The sequence below is a fragment of the Pongo abelii genome, chromosome 15 (assembly GCF_028885655.2).
Source record: "Pongo abelii isolate AG06213 chromosome 15, NHGRI_mPonAbe1-v2.0_pri, whole genome shotgun sequence".
Lineage (NCBI taxonomy): Eukaryota > Metazoa > Chordata > Mammalia > Primates > Hominidae > Pongo > Pongo abelii.
The window spans coordinates 64,263,316-64,269,462 of NC_072000.2; positions in this window are offsets into that span (position 1 = coordinate 64,263,316).

Below are 6,147 nucleotides of genomic sequence, written 5' to 3' on the forward strand. Positions count from 1 at the left end.
CCATGGGGACAAGGTCCTTTTACAGTTAGAGAAAAAAAGACTGAAGCCATGTGCTATGTTGGCACCTTACAACCTTATTCTGACCACACACAAACTTACTTTGGTGTCTGTCTGGCAACCAAAGCCTAGCTTGGTACCAAATCCTCCCCTTACCCAAGCCGTGATTCACATCCTAATGTAAACAGCAAATAAAAACAGAGAACGTAATGAAAACACCAAGGTCTTGCCTACTGTAATACACAAAAGAATAAAATACTGTTTTTGATTAATTTCCGTTTGAAATGAGCTTCAAAACATTTAATTGCTTCCCACTGAATACCTACATGTGTTTGAGGCATCAACGGCAGCATCTTTCTTGTTTTCAAGCATTTGAAAGCAAGAGGATTTTCCATTCACAAGCCTCAGAGGGACCCAGTTAGAGTGCATAGAAACTAGGCCATGTATGAGAACGACCTGTGGCCAAATGGAGAAAGTTCTGGGCGTTGATGCAGTAGAACTTTCATCCTCTTCATTTCCTAGAATACTTTGTGTGCTCTGATGTCAAAGGCTGTTCCTTGGCTGAAACTAAACATGACTTTAAAACAGTCATGGAAATAAAAGAAGCAGTGACTTCCCTCCCCAGTGTTATTTTCTTTTTCCAGTCTTGCCTGCCAAACTTTTGTTTTTCTTCAAATGTTTCGAAGAATGTTACTGGCAGTAATCAAATTTCCTTAAACAGCTCTTCCTTCTCTTTTTTTAATCCTATTATAAACCCCCTACCTGCCTCCCCACCCTCATCCTTCTCTAAAAAGCTTTTTGGGGTTATCTGGACTCACAGTCATCTCTTCCCTAATCTCACCTCTTTTCACAATTACTTCTGAAGTATATCTGAAATTGTTTTTTAATTATTTTCAGGGTTAATATATTATTGTTCCAATGGAACTTTAGAATCCTTGAAATAAAGTAGCAAATCTGATGCTTCTTTTGAAGAGTCTGGAATACATAGCTTAGTGTTGACATGAGAAACAAGCCCACATTGACTGAATTCTCCTTTCCTTGAAATTTAAACCTCCTTGATAGAGAGTAGAAGGATAGTTACCAGAGGCTGAGAAGAGTAGTGGGAGGGTTGGGGGGACGTGGAGATGGTTAATGGGTACACAAAATAGAAAGAATAAGACCTAGTATTTGATAGTGCAATGGGGTGCCTATAGTCAATAATAATTTAGTTGTATGTTTTAAAACAACCAGAAGAGTATAATTGGATTGTTTGTAACACAAAGGATAAATGCTTGAGGGGGTGGATACCCTATTTACCATGATGTGATTATTACACATTGTATGCCTGTTTCAAAGTATTTCACGTACTCCATAAATATATACACCTACTGTGTACCCACAAAAATTAAAAATTAAAATTCAATTTTTTAAAACCTCCTTGAAGTTCGGAAGTTAATGTTAAAATGAGAGTTGCTAGCATTTAATAAATCAGTATTCTCTAAGTATTATTAAAATGCTTTGAATAAAGTCCCAACGTCTTTTCTATAACTGGTAACCTTCATTTTTAATTCCAGATGTAATAGAATGGTACCCTGCCTTCCCTCCTTCTAGTAATGGTCACTTTTGATGGTCTGGGGTCAGGCCCATTCATGGCAGCTAAGGCCCATTCAGGTCAGCTAAGATGAAGGCAGTTGTGCGTAAGCAATTGCCACCTCCCATAACAAAAGCATTATACAAAAATAACTTTAAAAATCCAGATCCTCCAAGATCGGCAGTCCCTGGGCGGGGGGAGAAAAGAGTGAGTGGAAACTGTGAGTGGAAACAGGGACTGAGGAATCTAGGGAGGGAATATTCTTCCTCAAGAACAAGAAGGGGTTTGTGGTTTTTGATTGAGGAAGTTTTCACATCCCTTAGATGCTTTTGGAAATGTGTTGGATGAACAGTGGCCACAATGCCAGCTAGCCAGGGTGCCATCAGAGTGCTAAAGATCTGGGCACTATGTAAAGACATACCCAACAAAGAATTGCCCTGCCCCAAAAGCTCACAGCACCCTTACTCAGAAATCCTGCAACCTGGCCACGGTGGAGAGGAGCGCTGCAATCTATTAGCTGCCTCCCCTCCACAAGCTCCAGCTTACACCCGCCTGGCTGTACCCCGGGTACAAGCGTTCAGGTTATCGTCTAGTTTTCTGATATTCCTCAGGCAGACAAGGTCTTACCTAGAGTCTTGTAGGTAACTCTTATAAGAAAATAACTTATATTTTCTTATCTTTAGTAATCTCATGGGATCCCTCAATAGGAATATCTCACTCCACTGTTCACCACATGCAGTTCCCCATATCAGTGCATCGATTGTTTGTTTAGATTAGCCAATTTCCACAGTATCTTGGGTCTCTTAAACATAAGCAGTTTATGGCTCTCACTCTGTCTCCCTTAAATGCTCTGTTTTAAACTTCCCCTTATATATCTTGCCCATGATTTAGTAGTGGTGGTTGTTATTCAAATCTAGAAGTTCAAACACTCATGCACACGTGAGTACATGCAAAGCTGGTGAAATTTGAACGAGGTCTGTGGATTTTGCCAATGCCAATTCCCTGGTTCTGTTGTTGTTCTAAAATTACGTAAAATTTACTAGTGGGGAGAAAGGGGCAAAGAGTACATATCTGTTCCATCTTTGCAACTTCCTGTGAATCTATAATCATTTTAAAGTAAAAAGTTAAAAAAAATCAGGTTAAATTTCTTAAAATATGCAAATATTTTCTTCAAATTCTAAAACTGATCAATGCTTTTTCCTCTCCTTCTCTTCTTTCTCCCCTCTCCAGCCAGGACCAGCCTTGGAGTTAAGCAGAGTGAACAGAAATTTATGGTCTCAGATTTAAGAAAAACAAGATTCTTTCTTGCTTCTTAAATCATACTCCATCCCATTGGCTTGCAAACATGCTGACACTCCTCATAATTTCACTCTTCATAAATCAAAGCATAAGGTCAGAGGAGAACTTGACATATTAGAACACTTAGGCATTGAAAGTGGTTAGTCTAACTAACCCATTAAAGTTTTGGAGAACCTGGGACTCAAATTTTGGAAGATGTGACAGATGATATGTTAAAATACATTGCACCGAGGCTGAAGTGGGAGGATTGCTTGAGACTGCCTGGAAGGCAGAGGTTGCAGTAAGCCGAGACTGATGGTGCCACTGCCCTCCAGCCTGGGCAACAGAGCAAGACCTTGTCTTAAAAAAACAAAACAGACAAACAAACGAAACCAAAAGAAAAAACAAAAAAACCATTGCACCAAGTAACAGTCAACTTTTCAGCAGAGGTGAGTAGAATTAATCAGTTAAGGCTTTCTGGAATACCAGCCCACCTCAAGGCCTTGTACATATTGTTCTCTCTACATAGAGGGATGGCCAGAAATCCCCCAGATGGATACAACAATGCTCACCTCCTGTGTGCAAGCCACCATGTATTTCCCTCGCATGTTGTATCAGGATTGGTCACTGTAACCAGTAGAATGCTGCAGAAATGATGAGTGTGTGACTCCCAAGGATAGGTCACAGAAGCTATTGCAGCTTCTACCTCTTGCCCTCTCTTGTTTATACCTTTACTAAAGTATAATTCGAGTACAAGAAACTGCACGTATTTAAGGTATACAATTTGATGAGTTTGTCAAGTATATACACCTGTGAAACCATCACCACAATCAAGACAAACATTTCAATCACCCCCAAAAGGGGTGACCCTTTGAAATCCACCCCTCCTCCACCCCTTCCCTAGGCAGCCACTGTTCTCTGTCCTAGGCAGCCACTATTCTCTGTCACTGTATGGAAACACCTTACCTGTTTCCTCTGTGGGACGTAAAGTCCCATTTCTGGATCCTTTCAGGTCCCTGTCTAATGTCTATTCTCTTTGCCTTGCCCTTACTTTTGTTCAGACCAACTTTAGCCTTAGCAGGGAATTTGGTTTTGTAATTCCGAACCCTAAGCAGTCTTGGATTGCTGTCTGCTGAGAAGGGGCATGAGAGCAGTGAGGAGCGTGATCTCTTTTAACAAAGCCGTATGCTGTTCCCAGCTATCTAAGACCAAGGCTTATCTCTTTCTAGTAGGATCTTGACAGGAGCCACAAAAAGTAACCAAGACAACAAGAGTTAACCTGTCCATATGCTTTCTAATTGCCAGGCCTATTCTAAGTGCTTTATATATATTAAATCCCTTAATCTTCACAATAATCCAGTTAGTTAGGTACTATTTTAATTCCCATTTCCCCAATGAGGAAGCTTAATTGTGATTAAGTAACTTGCCCTAGGTCACACAGCTAGGAGATAGGATCTTTGAACCCAGGTAGTCTAATTTCAGTCTTTGCTCTTAAACCACCATATGATACTGCCTCTCACACCAGAGCAGCCTAATTTTGTTCTCTGGATTCCCTGAAGCTTCCACCTTGGTATGTACAGGTCTGAATCCCAAAGAAACTACAATAACATCTTAATGAGCTGCTTCATTACCATATCATAAAGACTGCCCACCCAGGGATGGAGGGAGATGGAGAGAGCCTCACTGCCTCCTACCCCACCTTGACACAATAGTTCTCATTTTAGGATCTTTCATTTCTAGCACTCTACTTCTGGGTACCAATGTCTCAATCAGTCGGTACTCTCAATCGCAAATGGCAAAGACCCACTAAAATTAGCTTACGAGAAATGTTAAGGAATGTATTGGTGCCCCCATAGGTAAGCCCCCTACCCTAAAGATGTGGCCTGCCTCTGCAACCAACCTGAGGTCCAGGTGAAAACCACTAACCTGTGGGCCAGGAGCCCAAGCACAGCACTGAGGCCTGTTACTTGGAGACAGAAGTGCTCAGGCAGAGTCCAGGGTCATTACCTTCATTTGGTAAGAATTTTGATGTTGATTTCTAGTGTCTAGAGACCTCAATATCTGAAATAAACATTAATATATTAATTTTCTATGGCCACCATAACAAAATATCACAGACTGGGTGGCTTAAACAACAGAAATTTATTTTCTCACAGTGCTGGAGGCTAGAAGTTCAAGATCAAGGTGCTGACAGGGCTGGTTTCCTCTGAGGTCCCCCTCTTTGACTTGAAGACCACCCCCTCTCCTTGTCTCATACCTCAGAAAAAGAAAGGGGATGCAAAAGTTACAGAAAGGCAAAAATAAGATCAATAGTCAGACAGCCCACTGCAGCACCTCCAGCCTGGTAGTTAAAAATCAAACTGCTTGTATTATCCATAGATTCCAGGCATTGTGTGAAGAAGAATTGTGAAATTTTCTGTTCTGTTCTGTTCTGCTCTGTCTTGATTACAGGTGCATGCAGCCCAAGTCCCATACCCCATGCTTGCTCCATCGATCACAACCCTTTCACGTAGACCCCCTTAGAGTTATAAGCCCTTAAAGGGGGCAGGAATTTCTCTCTCGGGGAGCTTGGCTTTTGAGATGCAAGTCTGAGGAAGCCCCCAGCTGAATAAAGCTCCTTCCTTCTTTAACCCAGTATCTAAGGAGTTTTGTCTGTGGCTCGTCCTGCTATAGCAGATGGCCGTCTTCTTCCTGTCTTCACATAGTCTTTTCTCTGTGTGCATCTGTGTCCTAATCTCCTCTTCTTATAAGGACATCATCAATCATATTGGATCAGGGCCCACTGACATGACCTCGTTTTACCTTAACCACCTCTTTAACAACCTCATCCCCAAATACAGTCTCATTCTGAGGTACTAGGAGTTAAAACTTCAACATATTAATTTCAGGGGAACACAATTCAGACCATCACAATAAACAAAAAATAAAGCTGAATTTATTGCTTAGTTATATAAGGGAAAGCTATGCTGACCAGGCCCAGTCTCTCTAAGCAGATCAGGGAACTGATCTTAATACAGCTCTGCAGAAGCATGGAGTTTGGTGACTGGCAGAGTAGGTCGATGTCAGCTGAAGAACTGTAGTTACTTGAGCGAGACTTTAGTAGATTCGTTGGCACTCAGTGGTGTGTTCATTGAAGCAGTCCATTCCCAGGTGGTTTGCTTTCACAAGCAAGGTGTTGTTGCTGCTGGGTTGGCTTCCAGAAGCATGCTTGCAGAGGTGAGTTGTTGACTGGTTAAGTAGATTTAAAATCATTTCTGGTGGTTGATCTTGTATCCTGGCTGTAAATCTTTCCTAGGAGTGTG